This window comes from Bubalus kerabau, chromosome 2, assembly GCF_029407905.1.
Source record: "Bubalus kerabau isolate K-KA32 ecotype Philippines breed swamp buffalo chromosome 2, PCC_UOA_SB_1v2, whole genome shotgun sequence".
In the NCBI taxonomy this organism is placed as follows: Eukaryota; Metazoa; Chordata; class Mammalia; order Artiodactyla; family Bovidae; genus Bubalus; species Bubalus kerabau.
Genome location: NC_073625.1, coordinates 45162063 through 45183914, shown reverse-complemented (window position 1 = coordinate 45183914; position 21852 = coordinate 45162063). Strand labels below are relative to the sequence as shown.

The 21852-nt window shown below is 50.2% G+C and overlaps 2 long non-coding RNA genes and 1 pseudogene across 2 annotated transcripts; all 3 read left to right on the top strand.

Annotated features, from left to right (window-relative positions):
* LOC129643282 (frizzled-3-like) overlaps positions 1–4018 on the top strand; it is an 83632-nt pseudogene extending 79614 nt beyond the window's left edge.
* A 2684-nt stretch (positions 4019–6702) lies between these two features.
* Positions 6703–11827, top strand: LOC129643283 (uncharacterized). The gene is made up of 3 exons (XR_008710217.1): positions 6703–6921; positions 8693–9319; positions 10539–11827. It is a non-coding gene; the product is annotated as an uncharacterized LOC129643283 (long non-coding RNA).
* Positions 11828–15330: 3503 nt separating this feature from the next.
* LOC129643284 (uncharacterized) lies at positions 15331–18596 on the top strand. The gene is made up of 3 exons (XR_008710218.1): positions 15331–15494; positions 16726–17482; positions 17790–18596. It is a non-coding gene; the product is annotated as an uncharacterized LOC129643284 (long non-coding RNA).
* Positions 18597–21852: the final 3256 nt, after the last annotated feature.

The following is a 21852-nucleotide window of genomic DNA, read 5'->3' as shown; positions in this document are numbered from 1 at the left end:
AATTAGTCTCAGCAATTTCTAACACAGAGCCAATCTCAAATAGATCATTCTTTTGTCATCTCTCCATGTTTTTTTTTTTAATACAGTAGGTCCTAAACAGCTTTTTAAATCTTGAAATTGATGCTCATTTTATAAAACACAGACTTGCCAACTTTGTTATTACATTTAAAAATTGCTTGAGGTAATTATTTCCAGTTTTTTAATGTGAATTTTCATATTGGAAAAGACCCTGATGCTGGGAAAGATTGAAGTCAGGAAGAGAGTGGATGACAGAGGATGAGATGGTTGGACGGCATCACCAACTCAATGGACATGAGTTTGAGCAGATGCTTAGCAGAAGTCGAGTTACATTTTCCTTATGGCTAATCCACTGCTGTAACACGTATAGCATTTCTGGTTTTGAACACTGAATGTATTTGCATTATAGATGGATTTAGAGTGTGTGGCCATTATGTGTGGTTCAGAATTCTGAGTAGTCCTTTCTGGGTTCACCCGAAAGCTGAGACAAAGCATGAGCCTTTCACGTGGACTGTGCTGTGTGTCAGAAAGATAATACGAGCCACACACACAATCTAAAATTTCCTGAAAACCAACGGGCTACTTGACGTCCTTCTTTCACCTTGAGTCTTGAAATCTTCTGTGTGATTTACACATCAAGCTTTGCACCAGCCTGTCTCACATGCTCAGGGGCTGCACGAGGCGAGTGACTGCCATGGCCAACAGCACAGAGCTGCCAGGTTGAGTTGAGTGGCTCAGAAACTTGGCCCGTTTGACTTGTTTTACCCCATGAGGAAGTGAAGTGGGCTGTAGCGGAATGAATGTGAGGAATGCAGGTGAGCTCCATGGAGACAGTTTAAAGCAGTGAGAGGAGTGAGGGCAATAGAGTGAGTCGTGTCCCCCTGACCCAAACCCCCACCCCAAGTCCAGCTTCTCTCTACCCACTTCGTCATTGTTAATGGCTTGCCATGTTTCCTCCAGAGAAAGCTCTTCAACACCTGAGATGGAACTTCCTCTTCATTATGGTTTATAAGAATTAATGTTGTTCTGAGTGTTTATATATGCTAGGGACTCTTAGAGAACATTTTCTCAGAATTAAAATGTTGGGAGTTGATACCTACTAACGCAACCTGTTCTGCACATTTTGGTGCAAGTCATTTTACATCCGGAAAGCAAGTGATGCAGGCTGTGTCATTTGCTGTTTCATAGGACCAGCTGATTCTAAACCTTGAAACCCTGAGAGCCGAACTGGACCAGACGAGTCTGTGAGGGGCTCCCCTCCACCATGGGTAGGCCGCTCCCCCGGGCAGCTCCCCTCAGCGCTGTCGAGTGTGACAAGGGCCTGTCTGGTGTGTGGACAGTATGACTTGGTGTTGCTCATGGTCGCACCTCAAGGAGCCTGTAGCTTCGTGGCCAGCGAGAGGGAAGAGACAAGCATCGTTCCTTAGGGTTAAACTTGGTACCACGGAGTGGTAGTCACAGGATTGACAACACTCAAAACCACAGGCAGAGGTTTGGAAGTGGGGGACCGACCAGTTGATATTTGGGTGTATTCATTTGAGGGGCCTGACAGACTGTGACACTGATGTTTCTGAACAGTCGCAGAAGGTTAATGACCTGTAGTCTTTTTTACGTGAATGGAGACTGATACATGACTTGCCATTGACTGCGGTGGGAGGAATCACCTGGCTTGTGAATGAGGAGAGCAGATTACTGCGCATCCTGATTTTTTCTTACTCGATGTTATAGGAGCAGTAATTCTTATTAAGTATTTAAATGTTTCTTTGGCTTCTTCACAGAAAGTGGTCACAAGGTTATTAAGTGCTTAACTGGTGACATTCATTCATCTGTAGGAAATCAACTACTGCTTGAATCCTGACTTAGGAGACAGTTTGGAGCCCATACGCATATTTCTGTGTTTGTGTTCTTAGGGGATCCTCACAGTCCAGGGCCCCCACCCAGCCTTCCTCTAGAGAAAAGGAGATGTCATTTGAGACAAAGGCAGAGCCAGAAACTGGTCCTGTGTCCGAAACCACGGCAGGTGGAGTTCAAGGAGAGCACGTGCCCTGCAGAACGGGAGGTGACATGGCCAGACTTGGTGGCAGAGCTCCTCCAGATTGAGGGGCTGGTGCTGTCAGAGGTGGGGAACCCCTGCTCCCGGGGTGGATGAGGTGAGTGTGAGGAGGACTGCGTAGACAGTGGAGGAAGAAGAGGTGGACACGGCCTCCTGCTCTTAGGGGTTTTTGGGTAACGAGGAGGGCCCTGGTGCCAGGTCCCAAGGCCTGGCACAATTTGAGGGTTCAGATGGAGAAGCCTGGGGCCTGGTCACCAGTGCCCTGTGTGTCAGTGAGAGTGAGAGATGAGAAGAGGAAGTAGCCGTGGGGCAGGAGGGGCCGCTGTGCTCTGAAGACAGTGGCCCACAGTGGCTGGTGCGAGGGAGGGGTGTCTCCAGGAGGCAGCTCTTGACGGGTCACAGCAGTGACTTAGCAGCACAGGTGGGGCCTCAGAGCGGGGCTTGCGGGCAGTGTGGGCTTGGTGAGGGGAACTATGCTGGCTCAGGAGGGAGGGAGTGGGGACTGAAAACCTGGCTCACAGGCAGGGCAGGCATGGTGTATTTTGTGGGACCTCCCAGAGGAATTGGTCACCTTGTCTTTGAGACCTTCTCCCGGAGGAAAGAGCTTTAGGTGAGGAAGGAGAGAGAGATGGAGGCTGCACCCCGCGAGGGAACTGGGAGGTGATGGTTGGGGGGCGACCCAACCCAGAGGCCTCTCTGGTGCTCAGAGGACCCTCGAGGGTCTGCAGTCCACAGCGGGACTGTGTCGTACCCCCATCCCAGTTCCCAAGTGTGCTCTGGCCCCAGGCCCTTGGGTGGAAGTGGAGCAGAGAAGGGAGCAGTTCTGTCAGCAGGGAGGGGAGATGGGAGGGAAGACAGGTGTGGCTCCGAGAGATTCCAGACTTCCATCTCCTGTGCAGCACAGTGTTCCTTGCAAAACCGTCGAGCAGAGCAGCGTGTGACCCTGAGCAGGCTGAGCTGGTGGTTGGCCCTGGCCACTCTGCAGATGTATGGGATGTCCTGTCCTCAGAGGAGGGCCCTGTCTCCCTGGTTTAGGGACTCCTGCATGTGAAGGCGCCACCCTCTTCCCAGAGACAAGACTGAGCAGAGCCCGGGCAGTCCTGCAGTGCAGGCGGCTCACATTCAAGGCGGGGCCACCCTGCCTCTCAGCAGGCCCCTGCTGAGTGAGCTCCTGGCACCTGCAGGCCCAGGCCTTAGTGCTCAGGGCCTGAGCATCTGTGCTGGGCCATGTTCAGCCCAGAGTCCGGTGACACGCTCACCTTTGTTTTAATGGGAGACACCAGTGGTGCTCATCTCCAAGCTGTGGGTCTGAGGCCTTTCTGCTGCGGGTTGTCTGAGGCGCCTTTAAAAACATTGAGAGCAGTGCAGACAGTGTTCCAGGCAGACCGGTGATTGTGATCCATGGACTTCACGCGGGAGAGGGAGGTCAGAGCAGGCACGGGCCGAAGGGGAGGTGGGGTGCCAAGGGCAAAGAGAGCAGGTGCAGGCCCGGCCCTGGGACCTGAGAGTGGGCTCCAGGGGGACCCTGGACGCCCCAACCCCAGACAGCTGATCCTGTCCTAGTCAGCTCCACACCCTCGCATCAGCACTGTCTTCCCCACATACAGGAGTTTTCCAGCTGCTGGGGATGAGCCCTGAGTGTCTGTGGAACAGTGGGCGGCCTGTTGCTGTTGGAGCCAGGAGGGCAGTACCCTCCCGGGAGCCCTTTTGCTGTGAAATTGCTGATCTTCCAAATGGACAGGCTCTGGCTCGATTGACAGAGTGAGCTCTCTTTTCTTCTAACAGCACTCTTCTTTGCCGTGTGTTTCAGCCGAACCAACTTGGGCAGCGCCCCAGACCTCAGGTTCCCTGTGGTGGACCGGCCAGCAGTCTCCTCCAGCAACAGGGCAGTGCTGCAGCACCCCCAGAAAGGCCGGCTGGTAGCGCTGCACGACAAGCCGTCTGAGGCAAGGACCCCACCGCCCCCTTCCCGTCCCTGGTGGGCACCTTGTGAGGCACCTGCCCCCTCACACTGTAGTCCTGAGATGGGTTTGGAGCAAAGCTCTGATAGATCGCTTTACGTCTTCCCATTTTCCTTTTTCTGGCTAAGAGTTTACTTTAAAGGCATGCTTTTTTTCCTTAAAATAACCAATTTGGATAACTTGTGGCCTACTGTGAGGCCCAGCATGGTACTAATTAGCACAGTTTTGAAATCGTTCTACGAGTAAATGGATACACATATCCATCAGCTTATAGTGAGAATTCTCATTGGAAGTTTAAGTGCCTTTATATTTTCACCTCATTCATGGCATGTATTTTTTCATACATGTGTGTGTTTTGAGCTTCCATATTCTTGAGCAGTTAGTTTGGGCCAGACATGGTCAGAAGTAGGACTCCAGCAGTGAATTAAAAACCGTGTGTGTTCTTTATCCACTGCTACGTAACGAATCATTGCAAAGCTTAGTGATTTCCCAGTGAGCAGCTCACAGTCCACAGTGCCTGTGCATTGTAGCAGGTGGGCCTGGTTCAGGGCCTCCTGAGGGCACAGACACGGGAAGGCCCCCCAGGGCTGGATTGCAGGCTTTCAGACTCACCTGGCTGCTGGGGCAGGCCCAGGTCCCTACGTGTGGACCTCCTCATGGCCTGGCTTTCCTCAGAACACCCTGAGAGCGAGAGCACGGGGTTTAGCCCGGGGCCTTTTGCGCCCTGGTCTCGAGGCTGCACACCTTCACTTTTGTTTGCGAGAGTGAGCTGCGAAGTCCTGCCTCGCTCAGGGGCTGAGCAGGGGTTGCCCCTTCTGCCTCTTGAAGGGAGGAGAATGGAAGAATTTGTGGACCCCTTTCTAAACCTACGCAGCCTGTCGGACAGTAATGAGCAGGGAAAGGAGACCAGAGTGCCCGAGTTTTCCGAGGAGGAGGGGACGATCGTGTGTGAACAGGGTGGCCAGCGAGGTGACACCAGGAGGGTGACCTTGAACCAGAGACCCGGAGGCAGGAAGAGAAGTAGCCACTCGGAGATAGAAAAAGGGTCGTGTCAACCAGCAGGGACAAGGGAGAGAGTGGGCCGCATCAGGGAGGAGCCCGGGCTCAGGCCTGAGCAGCTTGAGGCCAGAGCCTGTTTCCTGTGGTGAGGAGAGCTGCCAGGGCGGGGAGCTAAGAGCCGGGCCTCAGCCCTGTTGAGGTGGACGAGCCCATGGGGTGTCCCAGGGACGTGTTAGAAGAGCAGCTGAATGTTTCGGCCTGTATCCGGGAGAGGACTCACTCAGCTCAGGGTGGACTTGGGGTCGTGGGCATACAGATGGCATTTAAAGGCATGAGCACAGTAAAGTCACCAGGCGGGTGCCGGTGGAGAGAGATGGGGTGCAAGGGTAGAGCTGTCGGCACCCTACATTCCAAGGTTGAGAAGGGGTGCAAGGGACTGAGGAATAACCGCAGGGAGGGCAGGGCCTGGAGCCCAGGGAGAGACATGCTGGGGGGTGGGGCGTGGGGGGGGGCAAGGAGGGGAGGGGGCTTGGTAACATGGGTTCCTCAAGCCCCCGGGGAGCTGCCCTGCAGGGCGGGGCACACCACCTGCTGGCAGAGAGCTGGAGACCGGGCAGGGAGGGGGACCATAGAGGCTGCTCCCAGGGAGCTTTCAGAGACCCACAGTGGGTGCTGCAGGGAGCCCTGGAGGAGGAATCTGCTGGTTCCCCTTGTGCGATTGGAAGGCAAGAGAAGGGAGAGGACGTGCTGACCAGGCTGATGGGGGTGAACGCATAGGCAGCTGGTTCGCTGGAGCAGAGCAGGAATGATGGCAGGTGGTCCTGGAGCCAGCGAAGGGGGTAGCCCAGCCCTGGGGCGGGGTCGTGATGAAGACAGGAGGCAAGGGCACTGGCCACACGGGACAGGGAGCCAGCAAGCCAGCACCTCGAGGCTGCCCCTCAGTTCCTTTGAGGTCATGTCTGGGAAACAAGGCAGGACCTGGGTGACAGTGTGGCAGTGGAGAGATTTGCAGAGGGAAAGGTGTGAGGTGTGAGAGCGGGAGGGTGGTGTGGGGCCCCGCGGGCACTCTCCCATGTGTCTGTGATGACAGAGCCACCCTTGCGGTGCGAGGAGCTGTCTCCCAGAACAGCCCGAGGGCCTGTGCCCCAAGAGGAGAGCCACAGGGGGGCTGGCCCTCCCGTCCCCTGGCTGCCCCTGCTTGCTCCTGTCTGTGGGTGTTCAGACCAGCCTGGGAAACGGAGGGCTGGGAGCCTGCGAGGACGGCACTCTCCGGTGAACTGGTACCAGTGATGACCACTGATAGGGACCCAGCGGCTGCCGAGCTGAAGGGTTCTTTTTTCTTATTTTCCTCCAGCCTGGCTGATGGAGGCATGGATGTATTTTTGTAATTTTCGGTTTCTGTCTCTGACTCCATCAGCCCACCCTTGTGAATAACCTCATAGGATTGCCTGCCGTCCACGCTGAGACCTGAGTGTCATGAGGCCATCTAGGAACTGGATTCTCCCCCTGCCCATTTCTTCAGTCCTGCTCGCTTAAGAGATGGCAGTGTCTCATGAGCCTGGCCCATTTATCCACAGTCAGGGCTTCCATGTAAAATTGGGTTCAGTTCCTGATAGACTTGAGCTGCCCTGAATGTCGCTGACGAGACGTGGTCCTCTCGTGCCCAGGTGCAGACCCTGAAGGAGCAGGACTGGGAGCTGCACAGCAAGCCAGTGTGCTGGCCAGCTCGGTCCAGGCATTCGAGAGTGTCGAGGGCGTGTCTGATGGCGAGGGCGACAGGGTCACCCTCTTCAGCTCAGCCACTCAGCTGTCGCCCAGCGGGCAGACCAGTGCCAAGACTCTGACTGTGATGCTGCAGGAGCAGCTGGACGCCATCAACGAAGAGATCCGGTGGGTGATCCCGAACTCAGCTCCCCAGAAACTCGGTTTCTCTGAGGAGCTGTCTTCTCCTAGGGACGTCTGAGTGTTCCATAGTAAGAAACCTGACCTCAGGTCTGCTTCAAGAATTTTCAGTTTTGAGATTGCCTTTGATTATAGAGCTCAGTCAGCCGGGGCGTTCTGTCCACGGTGTGGTGTCAGCACTCTGTGGGGGGGCATTGTGGGGTGTCCCCCCTCAACTCTGAGCCCCAAGATGGGTGAGGTGCTAAGGCGGTGTCCCCTGCAGCCCGTGCACCCTCCTGTGTCCCTCGGAGCTCCCCACGTTCTGGTGAAAAGCCACCTGGTGAAAGCTGGGGTTTGGGGATTGGCAAATTCCCACTCAGATCCGCATTTTCCTTTTTAACTTAATACAGTGTGAAGATGGGCTTGTTGTAAGACAGTGGTCCAAGGACATGTGTTTGAGTTTTCTCATCTCATCAGTATATTTAAGATGTTTTCTTTAGACACCGTCTTGGCAGTTATAACAATTTACAAAACGGGATAGAATCCAAAGGCCTGCCTCGTGGTGAGCAGGGGGCCTTGGGTCTGGGTGGCTGGGGGCCCTGAGGCCTGCCTGGTGCCCACCCGCACAGCTATGCCCATGTCCCGAGTCCACGTTCAGAGTGGCCGCAGGCCGGTGGCCCTGCACAGGACCAGGCAGAGCTGCTGCTCAGACTGTTCTCGTCACATCAGCCCAGGCCAAGGTGCCGGTTCCTCTCGGCCGAGCTGGGGGGGCCGGGGGAAAGGCAGGGGGTGAATGGGACAAGCAGCAAACGCAGGTGGTGCTGCCTGCCCATTTGAGCCGAGACAGACAGCTTTGTGGGCCGTGTTTGAGCACAGACAAGCTTAGAAAGATGGTCTTTCCGTGTCCCTGCAGGAAGTATGGAACAGTTATATATTAATATTTTTATTTTTACAGCAAGTTGTCAGGTAAAAGTGATTTTTCCTTATGCAACAAGTTGACTTGTTGTAAATGGTAAATTCTGTCCATCAACTTGTTATCAACAGTGAAAAACTTTCAAGATGTATAAGTAGAAGTGAAGCTGGAGAGTTTACTTCCTGTAAGAATCTTGTATTTTAATTTGAAAATCATTTTATTTGCATAATCATGTATTTAAACTGCTATATAAAATCATCCACAACACATTAGGGGAGAAGAGCAGAAACCGTGAATTCTAGGTTAATGCAGCACATTGACATGAATCCAGAAACTCACACAAAGCTGGTGGAGAACTTCATCAAGTGATGCGTTTGTACATATACAACCTTAAAAAAAAAAAAAAAAAAGATCAACTCAGCACTTCTTCTGGTCTGGAGACTTGTGTTTAGAAACTCCAGCTTGTTTGTGGATTGCTGTTTTGATTGTACAGCATTCCTGATTCCCAGTGTAAAAGACTTGAGGCACTGACGTGTATCTCTGCCCTGAGAGCAGGGGAGGTAAAGGTTGTCAACTTCAGGTATCTCCTCACAGAGAGAGAGTCGCCACCAGGGCCCCTTCAGAATGTTAGAGTAAGTAAGTGAAATCAAGTGTGAATGATCAGGGCCAGTTTGTAAGACTCAATGCTAAGTTATTCTAAGTTTGAGAATATTCAAAAGAGGAAAAGTAGAACCTTTTGGCTGAGATGTTAATTGAGCAACTGTTTCTGGAATTTGCTAATCGTGACACAGAATGCCAGCCCAAATTTGTTGTCCAGACACGTTCCTCTGCTGACAGAGGCAGGTGACGGGTTTTATTCTATTTTAGGTTGATCAAAGAAGAGAAGGAGAACACGGAGCAGTGGGCCGAGGAGACTGAGAGCAGGGAGGGCAGGGGGAGCTTAGGCAACCTCCGTCGTTTTATTTTTTTATTTTTATTTTTTAGTTTTTCATTGTATTTTATTAATTGTTTTAATTAAAATTTATTTATTTTAATTGGAGGCTAATTCCTTTACAATATTGTATTGGTTTTGCCATACATCAACAGAATCCGCCACGGGTGTACATGTGCTCCCCATCCTGAACCCCCTTCCCACCTCTCTCCCCGTACCATCCCTCTGGGTCATCCTGTGCACCAGCCCCAGGCATCTTGTATCCCACATCGAACCTGGACTGGTGATTTGTTTCTTTTATGATATTATACATGTTTCAATGCCAGTCTCCCAAATCATCCCACCCTCTCCTTCTCCCACAGAGTCCAAAAGACTGTTCTATACATCTGTGTTTCTTTTGCTGTCTCACATACCTCTGTCGTTTTAAATCAGTGAGCTCCCTCAACCTGCATCCTGCCTCCTCATGTGCCTGCTCCTGCCCACCCAGCAGTGGGAGCTCCAAGCCCCGAAGGAGGCAGCACAGCCCAGCCCAGGAGGGAGACCGGCTGGGCATCATGACTCTGGTATGCTTCTGCCTCCTCCCTGCCACATCTCTCCCCGAGCACACTGGTTTTCTTTTTTGTTTGTTTTTTTCTCTTTTTACCCAGAAAAAAATCAGGTACATTTGCTATGCTCAGAGGTCTAAAATTTTTTAAACTGCCTAGTCTTTAATCATTCCACAATGGCACAGTGACAAATTAGTCTTGATATTTGAACCACCGGCTTAGCACGTCATCATGAACTCAGCTAGAGCCTGCCTCTGTAACGTTGGGCCTGGCCTGTGCTGGGCACAGCAGCTGCAGGGAAGTTTCTGTTCTCAAGGAGCAGACAGCTTCGTGAAAGTAACCATAGGCAGCTCTCATGGCATGGGAAAGCCATGCAGCACATTTTCCATTGGGGATGCCTGGCTGCAGGGTGCAGGGTATGCGGTGGGAACAAAACCAAGAATCTACACTGGTCTGCTTGCTGATGGACCTGGCCGCGCGCTCAGGCCAGCTCTGTGTGTGAAACCAGGTTAAAAACCCGGTGCCCCAGGGCCCCAGGGAGGACATCGGGCTGCCTCACTTTTCCGGGTCTAAAACTGGGATGATGACCTAGGGCTTTTGATGACAGTGTGTGCGGCTCTAAAGCACATGTTCCAGCTTTCTTGCATGTTTAGCTTAGGTTTTGTGAGTGCATTCCTATTTATCCCATGAAATCACGTGTACAACACTCTGCTTTGTAAGTGGACTTGTATTATCTTTTTCTGTTACCACCCATTTCATGTTAGCTGCATTGTTAGTCAGCTTATAATTAAATTAACTGTGAATCATTTTAGCGGCCTGTGAAGTGGTAAGTAGTCCATTTTGTGGTCTTTTGACAGACTGTTTTTATAATTTGCATCATTGGCTAATTAGTTGATATTTAAAATTCTTTGACGATTTCTCTGTGGTTTGATGCTTGATTTCTTTCCGAGTATTTGTAAAAGAACAGTTCTGTATGTTTTTCTTGCTATTGTAGTTCTTTGGTGGTGTGTTTGCTTTCATCATTGGTTTTGATTTCCTGTTCCATCCTGTTCTCTGCTTAGTTCTCATCAGTCCAGATCCCCCACGCCCCCGAGGCTGTAGTTTACCCATCCATGTCCCCTCCCCCGTCCCCCCACTTGCTCTGGTCATAGCACTGCTGTGGTCCACAGCGTGTGTCCCCATAGTCGGGTTTGTGCTTTGTCTTCATGTCTCATTAAATGGTGTTTTTCCCCCATAGCAGTAAGTTTGAATTAGTGCATCACTATGCAGTTACTTTGCCAACAAAGGTTCGTCTAGTCAAGGCTATGGTTTTTCCTGTGGTCATGTATGGATGTGAGAGTTGGACTGTGAAGAAGGCTGAGCGCCGAAGAATTGATGCTTTTGAACTGTGGTGTTAGAGAAGACTCTTGAGAGTCCTTGGACTTCAAGGAGATCCAACCAGTCCATTCTGAAGGAGATCAGCCCTGGGATTTCTTTGGAAGGAATGATGCTAAAGCTGAAGCTCCAGTACTTTGGCCACCTCATGTGAAGAGTTGACTCATTGGAAAAGACTCTGATGCTGGGAGGGATTGGGGGCAGGAGGAGAAGGGGACGACAGAGGATGAGACGGCTGGATGGCATCACTGACTCGATGGATGTGAGTCTGGGTGAACTCCAGGAGTTGGTGATGGACAGGGAGGCCTGGCGTGCTGCAATTCATGGGGTCCCAAAGAGTCGGACATGACTGAGCGACTGAACTGAACTGACACAATATCCTTTCTGTGTTGGTGCTTGTATTTAGGACTGTAAATCTCATCAGCTTTTGCACAGTTAATGTCTCTATTAGACTCGTTAAAAAAGTATCTTCTATGGTTAATAAAATGTAAAGACTGCACCTGCTATTATGCTAGCTTTCATTCTTACATATTTCCACAGGGAACTTGCTTTAATGAATTTATTTTGAGAAGTTTTAAATCAAATTCTACGTCAGGATTTTACATTAATGTCCAATAAGTGGTTAGATTTGTTCAATGTTAAAATAGGTATTATGGTAACTTCCTCCTCAGTTAAATTACTAATTTAAAGTATAACATGTTTTTTATTAAGAGAAACTAACTTATAGAGAAATTTGGCTGAGAATAGACAACTGTTAAGGCCCTTTGTTGTACAGAATGCTGTGCTTTAATAAATCATGATGTTGTAATAGAATGGTATCTTCCTGAGTAATAATTTATAGTGTTTCTCTAGTAAATCTTGAATAGCTTACTTAACTTCTGTGGTCAAAAAAAATGTTCTGTTTCCAGTCACATGTTCTCTAAATCTTCATGTCACTTATATGTTTGCCCTCATTTTTGCTTTACTGTATTTGCCTATACGGATTCTTGAAATTTTAGCTTCAAAGTCGCAATAAATCATGTTTCTCTTCATTTCTTTGCATGCATCTATCAGCCTAGTGATTTAAGGAAGCAGCGTCGAAAGGTAAACTATTTAGTAATTTAGCAGGCCTTTGTTTCTCTGTGAAGTATTAAAGAGTCCTTATTGTTTAACGTGAATGAACACTGTGTGGTTATGTCCTGGTGAATAATTGACGTTTTAATGGAAGTAATGAAACTCACCCACCACTTAAAATGTGCTGATGGTTCTGTTGGAAATAGGTCATTCGTTGGGACAATTGTAAGTTTGCCTTTCTCCCACTTGTTTGCCTTCTGACCATCTCATGCTTGTTTATAATAGACATCGTATTATTTATTATTTTTAAAATTCTCTTTACTTATTTTTTTGGCCATGCTGCACAGCTTATGCGATCTTAGTTCCCCAACCAGGGATCAGACCAGTGTCCCGGCAGTGAAAATGCCAAGTCTTAACCTCTGGACCACCATGGAATTTCCGCTTAGTGTTTTCTTATAAGAAATGACTGAATCAGAGCCATAGATGTTAGATTTGCGGGAAGCCAATTTAATGATGGTGGGTAGCAATGTGCAGGAGACTCTGTGCACCAGACACGTGCTTTCCGAGTCTGTTATCTCATCCCCAGGTGAGGTCCAGGCTGCTGCTATCCCCATTCAGCAGACATAGACACTGAGGCTTAGCGAGGCTGGGCAGCCTGCCCAGGCTCTCACACCCAGCAGCACGGTGTAGACTGGTCTGATCAGAGCCTGGACACTTAACTGTGGTGCCATTTAGCCCACTTTCCTCCAGAGGCTCTCGTGTCCATCACGGCATCCCTGATGGAGGGAGCATCAGGAGGGAGCTCACTACCTCTCCCTTTGGGTCACTTGGATGAGCCCCTGTTGTTGGAGTCCAGTGCCCCAACGACTGGCCTTCCTTGTCCCTCTCCTACTCCCAGCCTGATGACCGAGCAATCCTGGGCCTTCCCGCAGGACTTGGGCGGCCACACTCCAGGCAGCTCAGTGCCCAGGAGCCCTTCTGCTGAGCACAGCAGAGCAGCGCCGTCCCCCTGGGGTTGGTGACCTGGGTGTGCCGCTCGCCCGCTCTGTGGCCTGCTTTGCCCTCCTGTTCAGTGAGGACACGGCACTGCCCATCCTAGCCACGTGGGCACCACTGGGATGGCTCCCATCCTGGGGGAGGGAAGCCAGGCTGCAGACCCAGAGGCCTTCCTCAGGAGGAGGCCCGGGGGAAGGGGCTGGCTTGGGCCTTGACTTTGAGGCAGGTGTTTGTCTCCACTGAGTCCATAGTCAACCCAGGTGTCTCACTTCTCTGCTCTGTTCATTGTTGTTTTCTGATTTTTATAAATGCTTATTTTAACTTGAATTTGAGATTGACCCCTGTTCAGTTCCGTGTGGATAATTTCTAGCCTTTGTAGCCTTCTGTTGTGTGAGGGTTCTTGTTAGAGCTCAGGGCAGGGTGCCCAGTTTATCCAGCTGCTGTTAAACGAGTTCAGCTGTATTTTGCACTAAGTCACTGTGTTGTCCCCAAGCTCCTGTGGGGCTGCACGGGATCAGTATTCTTTACAGGATCCCACTAAAAAGGCACAGGTTAATTGGTTAAAACAACACACTCATTGTTTATAAAAATACATGCCATGCATGTCTCCTAAAACCTCCCCTGGCTTAACCACACACCCAGATGTATCAGTGAGACCTGTCTGGACCCTGAGGGGTTAATCTGTTCCCCACATGGTTCCCACCACTGTCATTCCTGCCCTCATACCCAGGACCAGCAGATGGGAGTCCAGGAGAGATCATCTTCTTTTTTTTTTTTTTTTTAATTAGTTTATTTTTTAATTGGAAGATAATTGCTTTACAGAATTTTTTGTCAAACCTCAACATGAATCAGCCATAGGTACCCATATATCTCCTCCGTTTTGAACCTCCCACCCCTCTAGGGTGATACAAGATCATCTCTTAGTGAGGACGTGGGGGTGCTTTATGGAAACCACTGTGAGCGAATTACACTCGAACAGTGTGTAAGCACTTCAGTGGGTAGCCCCCAGTCTGTATGTTACCAAGAAATACCAGCCAGGCACATGGTGTTTGCGTGGAGGGGTTAGGTACCTTTTCTGTGTTTCTCTTGTTATGGGTTCCAGTAACCTGCATCATCACTACAAACGATCTTGGGTGGTGGCACAAGCTGTGTCCTTTTCTCCTTCAAACAGAAAGATCTGGATGGCTTTGCTGAGAGGTTTCTTACTCTAGCTGTGGTACTTCTGAGCAGCATCTGGCAATGAGCACAGTCCTTTCATCAGGGCAGTTCATGCCATGCAGGGTTCACGATGCCAGTGTCGCTCTGCTGTCCTTCCCAGTGGGGCCATCTGGTCGCTGGATTCCAGGGAGGGCAGAGCCCGGCTGCAGGGAGGCTCCCATCCAGGGTCTCTGCACTCAGTCAGATGCTCTCGCTGCTCCATAGCCCCGCTTCTCTTGAACAACACAGTCCTTTAAGATGGCATTAAGCTAGAACAAGGGGTTTTTTTGTACTTGGTGGAAAGCATAGCTAATAGATTTTCAAATAAGTTTCTGGTTATAATGTAAAGCCTGTGTGATTACCTTTTTCAGTCTATTGTTAGCCAGTTGTACACTTACCTCACTCCCTCAGCTGCCAGCTTTACGGGAAGAGGTAGGAGGTGATAAGACTGCCATCAAATGTGAAACCTCACCCCCCGCCTCGCCGCGGTCCCTTCAGCTGGACCGCCTGCACACGGGGGCGCTGTGCACAGCCACGCACGAGGACATCAGGGACGCCCGCAAGTAAGCGGCCTGTGTGCGTGTCGTCAGTTTCAGGAGCCCTGCGCCTCTTGTCTTGAAAGAGTTGCAAGGATGATTTTAAAGGAATACCACTGGGTTCAGTGCCTGTGTTTAGTGGTGAACTTCAGGTGCTGGGGAAGAAGAGCTCAGTGACCTCAGTGATTTTAGAAAACGTCCATCTCTACAGATTGACTCCTGTGGGAGCTTTCTTCCTGCCCTTGGTAGAGGTCTGCCCAGGGCGGGGTACATTGCTGATGGTGACGGCCCTGTGCCTCTCGGGTTCGCTCTTGACCCTCCCTTTTCCGCAGGGGTCTCCTCTCAGGAGACTCTGTCCCCTCCTGTGACTGACACTGTCCTCATTCAGACCACCACCTGAGCTCCCGTCCTGAGCCAGGCAGCCCTCGATGGAGGGCACGTGTGGTCACCTGACCAGCAGCCCTGCACGGTGAGCATTGCTATCCTGCCATAGCCTGGGACGGTCACCCTGCAGAAGGCGGGGGGAACTGCCCAGAGCAGGGGAACTAGCCTTCTCCTGTAGCGTCGTCACCTGCCTAGCAGCGACTCTGAGGGAGGGTCAGAGCCCCCTCTGCACCAGCTGGCCTGGAGTCAAGCCCTCCTCGGGAGAGAGCTGGAGGCAGAGAATCTCAGCTTCCTGGTGCGATTGTCTGTGGCCGGGAGCCTGCATTGCTTGTGTGGAGTGTGGTTGGTAAAAGAGACGCCACTGTCAGCTGCGAGGTTGAGGTGTGGGTGTTGCTTGGTGCCCGTTTCTATCAGTAGCTCTTGTGGAGGGGTGTGTGTTTGCACGAGGGTGCCAGTTAAAGTCGTTTTCTCTCCCCGAAGCTCGACAGGCTCTCAGGACAGCCCCGGGAACAACCCCAGTAGCAGCACCAGCAGGCAGGACTCGCTGCACAAAGCCTGGAAGAAGAAGGGCATCAAGTCCTCCATCAGCCACTTGTTTCACAAGAAGGAAAGGGGCTGGCCTGAACACCCCGGCAAGGAGGCGTTAGGACCAGGTGGGTGCTTCACCGTTCAGAGGGAGGAGGGCCTGCAGGCATGTCCCTTCTGTGTCTCTCCCCGTTATCCCCACGAGGTTCCTGTCACTCACGCTGGGGGTCCTCCTGGGAGCAGGAGCGGAGGAGGCGTCTGTCTTCTCATTGGGTCTGAGATGATCGGATGAGTTAATGAATGGATGGGTGGATGGATGGATGAATTAAGAGTGGATGGATGGATAAACAGATGGCTGGCTGGATGGGTGGATGAATGGATCATGGAGTGAATAAAGCAGATGATTGTACTCCAATGCTAGAAACATAGTCTACGAAATTGATTGAGTAAGAGCTGGGCAAAGATTGTTTCCTCCAAAACAGTGACAAGTGTTTGGAAACGGCCTAAGTGCTCATCAGTGAAGGGTGAGGTACAATCTGTGGACACCCCACAAGGAACAGACCCCCTCCTTCCTGCCACCTTCCCCATCCTGAGGAGCTCATCAGGGGTTCTGCCCATGCCTCACACCCCACCCCACAGCCACGCAGGTCCTCCTGGGGTCCCCTCATCACACAGGGTTATCATCAGGCCCCCATCTCATTCAGCTTCCTCTCCTTGAGGACAGCATATGTTCCTGACTCTTCAGCCACAAATTTGCTGAGTGTCTTGTTTGTGCTGGGTGTGGGATTTACAGGGGTAAGTAAAGCAGATGTGGTCTGGAGCACAGTCAAGTGACAAGACAGAAAAAGGAGCAGGTTATTAAATTCTATCCCTGTTATTAATAAGTACAACGCTGAGATGGATGGTGCCTTGATTGTATACCAGATGCTGTGTGTGCCCCTTACCAAGCAGGTGCTGCCCCCTCCCGATTTACAGAGGAGGACACAGTGACGGTCACGCGGTCAGGGAGTGGTGAGGGCAGGTTCACATCCATCCAGTGGGACCAGGCACTTTGCTGAGCCCCAGCCACCTCTCGTGGATGCAACAGGAATGAGATGGTTCTATGGCATGATGATTGCTGCAGTCCACGGAGTGGCAAAGAGTCGGACACAACTGAGCGACTGAACTAAAACCTGAGTGTGTGCTAACCTGCTTCAGTCGTGTCTGACTCTGCGACCCCAGGGACTGTAGCCCACTAGCTCCTCTGTCCATGGGATTCTCCAGGCAAGAAGACTGGAGTGGGTTGCCAGGCCCTTCTCCAGGGCATCTTCTCGACCCAGGGATCGAACCTACACCTCTCCTTATCTCTTGCATTGGCAGGCAGGATCTTTACCCCTAGTGCCACCTGGAAAGCCCCAGTGAACGCTGACAACTACAAATGCAGAAAATAAGGGCTGCTCCTAAGTTAAACTGGAAGAGCAGCAAGCACAGGTTGTAAAGAGGAAAACACACGATGAGCGACAACAGTGCCGACAGAAACAAGGGATGCGTTCACCCACATAAAGAAAATATCTGTGCCATTCGGAAGAGGAGCCAGTCAGCCCTTGCAGGAACAGTTGGAATCGGAATGAAAACCGAGGCCATGGTCAGCAGTGCCCACCCACACGGCCCAAGTGGCGTGGTGTCACTCACCGGGCTTCCTGCATCCCCAGAGCTGCTGGCGGTAACATCTCTGAGTGCTAGGCTGGGCAGCATCCCCGTGTGAGCTAAGGCGTCACTACTCTCCTTCCAGTGCTGCTGCGGGGCCCTCTGTGGGGGCCACCCTCATCCCCTGCCCTGCCACCCTCTGGGGCCCGGCTGCCCCCTGGGATCCTTTCAGCCCTTGAGCTTGGGTGTTCCCAGCCCTCTGCCACGCCGGTCTGGGATGTGACTCAGGACTTGGGCTTGAGATATCAAGGAGACTGTGAATCTGGAAGGACACCGCCGTGGGGCCCGTGAGAGAGCAGGAGAGCAAAGCCCCCACGGGGAGGAAGCAGAGTTGGGGAACGTGCCCACAGCCTCCAATGCCTCCTGCACAAGTGCCTCTTCTTTGCCTCTCCTTGACCTGAAACAAACCCCAGCTGCTGCTGCCCTGCAGGTGATTCCTAAAGATGCCCCTCCTGCCAGAGCTATTGTCCTGCTGCTCTGGGGCTTCCTGAGTGTGCTCAGGAGCATCAGACAAGTAGGGCTGCCACACCTCATACTGGACGTGGGGGGCCTGATTCTGGGGAAGGGTTGGGGGTGGGGGAGGGTCTGAGGGTGGGGGAGGGCCTCATGCTGGACTAGAGCCTGATACTGGACTAGGGTCTGATGCTTATTATTCTGTTAGGGGAAGCACACTGATTGAAACTGCCCACCCTGGCCAGGCACCATAGTAACCATTTGCATGAGTTGTTTTATGACAGGAGATCCTGATAAGGAATACGGAACTAATAAGCCACCACCAACCGGAAGAGTCTGGGAAAGGTCTAAAGGAGACACCACGTGTCCGTCCACTTCCCAGAATCACTCTCACTAGCATCCATCTTGGCTGAACAATGTGTACACCACCAGGAAAGACTCTGAATTAGAATTATTGGCCAAAGGCCACCCAAAAACTAATCCCATCACCATAAAACCCAAGACTGAGAGCCACGCAGCAGAGCAGTTCTCCTGGGTTTCCTTACCCTACTGCTCTCCACCCGGGTGCCCTTTCCCAATAAAATCTCTTGCTTTGTCAGCACATGTGTCTCCTTGGACAATTCATTTCCGAGCATTAGACAAGAGCCCAGTTTCGGGCCCTGGAAGGGGTCCCTCTTCCTGCAACAAATGGCGACTCTGGCAGGGACTCTTCTTCACTGAGACTGACATCCTGACCACTCGGGATACTCAGGGGCCAGCTTGCCTGCCAATGGACCAGACCCAGTGGCCGCAACTGGTACCCTTTTGTCCCTGGTCTCCTCCTGATGTGGACAACTGGCCAGAGTGCCCTGACCAGTAAGGAACAAGAGACTTTATTGACCTCTCTCCCCTCCCCTCTCTCTTTCCTCTCCTTAACCTTTCCTATCCTTCCCCTTTTTTCTAGTCCCATGGTTCTGGACCCAGGAATCTGGTCGAAGGGCCCTCAGCCTGAGCTGAGGATTGGAGACTGATTGCCCCTTCTTGGCAGATAACTCGAATTCTGATTCTGGTCTGGTCTGATTTCTGGTAGGGCCGAGTTCCTGTCCTCCCTTCTCTGGAGGCCCAGGGTAAAGTCCCATAATGCCTGGGTATCTGCAGGTGGCAGGAGACGTCTGTAAGGCCACCCCTTTTGCTCCCCTCTCCCGCCTCTCCCTCTTCTTTCAACCTGGCTTCCTTTCCTCCCTTTGAAATTTTTGAAGACCTGAGATATTTTCCTTTATCTGAAGTTCTGTGTCTCTATAGGAGGTTTACTGAGAGACTGTATTCTTGTATTTAAGGGAGTGTCTGATGAGGACTTCCAGGTTTATATGTGTGTTTTAACTCTGTGTTCTGTGTTGTGTTTTTTGATGGCCATTTTGCTTTGTCTGGCCACCATTTGGTTTACACCTGCCGCCAAACTCAGATGACCATTATATCTACTACTGCGGGCAGGAATCCCCCAGAAGAAATGGAGTGGCCATCATGGTCAACAAAAGAGTCCGAAATGCAGTACTTGGATGCAATCTCAAAAACGACAGAATGATCTCTGTTCGTTTCCAAGGCAAACCATTCAATATCACAGTAATCCAAGTCTATGCCCCAACCAGTAACACTGAAGAAGCTGAAGTTGAACGGTTCTATGAAGACCTACAAGACCTTTTAGAACTAACACCCAAAAAAGATGTCTTTTTCATTATAGGGGGCTGGACTTTTGAATGCAAAAGTAGGAATTCAAGAAACACCTGGAGTAACAGGCAAATTTGGCCTTGGAATACGGAATGAAGCAGGGCAAAGACTGATAGAGTTTTGCCAAGAAAATGCACTGGTCAAAACAAACACCCTCTTCCAACAACACAAGAGAAGACTATACGTGGACATCACCAGATGGTCAACACTGAAATCAGATTGATTATATTCTTTGCAGCTAAAGATGGAGAAGCTCTATACAGTCAGCAAAAGCAAGACCAGGAGCTGACTGTGGCTCAGACCATGAACTCCTTATTGCCAAATTCACACTCAAATTGAAGAAAGTAGGGAAAACCACTAGACCATGCAGGTATGACCTAAATCAAATCCCTTATGATTATACAGTGGAAGTGAGAAATAGATTTAAGGGCCTAGATCTGATAGATAGAGTGCCTGATGAACTATGGAATGAGGTTCGTGATATTGTACAGGAGACAGGGATCAAGACCATTACCATAGAAAAGAAATGCAAAAAAGCAAAATGGCTGTCTGGGGAGGCCTTACAAATAGCTGTGAAAAGAAGAGAAGTAAAAAGCAAAGGAGAAAAGGAAAGATATAAACATCTGAATGCAGAGTTCCAAAGAATAGCAAGAAGAGATAAGAAAACCTTCAGCTATCAGTGCAAAGAAATAGAGGAAAACAACAGAATGGGAAAGACTCGGGATCTTTTCAAGAAAATCAGAGATACCAAAGGAACATTTCATGCAAAGATGGGCTCGATAAAGGAGAGAAATGGTATGGACCTAACAGAAGCAAAAGATATTAAGAAGAGATGGCAAGAATACACAGAAGAACTGTACAAAAAAGATCTTCACGACCCAGATAATCACGATGGTGTGATCACTGACCTAGAGCCAGACATCCTGGAATGTGAAGTCAAGTGGGCCTTAGAAAGCATCCCTACGAACAAAGCTAGTGGAGGTGATGAAATTCCAGTTGAGCTATTCCAAATCCTGAAAGATGATGCTGTGAAAGTGCTGCACTCAATATGCCAGCAAATTTGGAAAACTCAGCAGTGGCCACAGGACTGGAAAAGGTCAGTTTTCGTTCCAATCCCAAAGAAAGGCAATGCCAAAGAATGCTCAACCTACCATACAATTGCACTCATCTCACACGATAGTAAAGTAATGCTCAAAATTTTCCAAGCCAGGCTTCAGCAATATGTGAACCGTGAACTTCCAGATGTTCAAGCTGGTTTTAGAAAAGGCAGAGGAACCAGAGATCAAATTGCCAACATCCACTGGATCATGGAAAAAGCAAGAGAGTTCCAGAAAAACATCTACTTCTGTTTTATTGACTATGCCAAAGCCTTTGACTGTGTGGATCACAATAAACTGTGGAAAATTCTAAAAGAGATGGGAATACCAGAACACTTGATCTGCCTCTTGAGAAACTTGTATGCAGGTCAGGAAGCAACCGTTAAAAGTGGACATGGAACAACAGACTGGTTCCAAATAGGAAAAGGAGTTCGTCAAGGCTGTATACTGTCACCCTGCTTATTTAACTTATATGCAGAGTACATCATGAGAAACGCTGGACTGGAAGAAACACAAGCTGGAATCAAGATTGCTGGGAGAAATATCAATAACCTCAGATATGCAGATGACACCACCCTTATGGCAGAAAGTGAAGAGGAACTCAAAAGCCTCTTGATGAAAGTGAATGTGGAGAGTGAAAAAGTTGGCTTAAAGCTCAACATTCAGAAAACAAAGATCATGGCATCTGGTCCCACCATTTCTTGGGAAATAGATGGGGAAACAGTGGAAACAGTGTCAGACTTTATTTTTTGGGGCTCCAAAATCACTACAGATGGTGACCGCAGCCATGAAATTAAAAGACGCTTACTCCTTGGAAGGAAAGTTATGACCAACCTAGATAGCATATTCAAAAGCAGAGACATTACTTTGCCAACAAAGGTTCGTCTAGTCAAGGCTATGGTTTTTCCTGTGGTCATGTATGGATGTGAGAGTTGGACTGTGAAGAAGGCTGAGCGCCGAAGAATTGATGCTTTTGAACTGTGGTGTTGGAGAAGACTCTTGAGAGTCCCTTGGACTGCAAGGAGATCCAACCAGTCCATTCTGAAGGAGATTAGCCCTGGGATTTCTTTGGAAGGAATGATGCTAAAGCTGAAACTCCAGTACTTTGGCCACCTCATGCAAAGAGTTGACTCATTGGAAAAGACTCTGATGCTGGGAGGGATTGGGGGCAGGAGGAGAAGGGGACGCCAGAGGATGAGATGGCTGGAGGGCATCACTGACTCGCTGGACGTGAGTCTCAGTGAACTCCGGGAGTTGATGATGGACAGGGAGTCCTGGCGTGCTGCAATTCATGGGGTCGCAAAGAGTAGGACACGACTGATCGACTGATCTGATCTGATCTGATCTGATTTTCTTTCCCTGTGCCTTGAGACCAGGGCTCTCAGGAACACTTATATAGACCATCTCTAACTCCTGAAACTAAGGTAAAAGGTCCAAAGACTTTAAATTTTTTATTTATCTCAACTTTTTTTTTTTATAAATTAGTAAATTTTATATTGTAGTATCAAATTCATGACTAAACTTTGAAAATGAAGCTAGGTCTTGC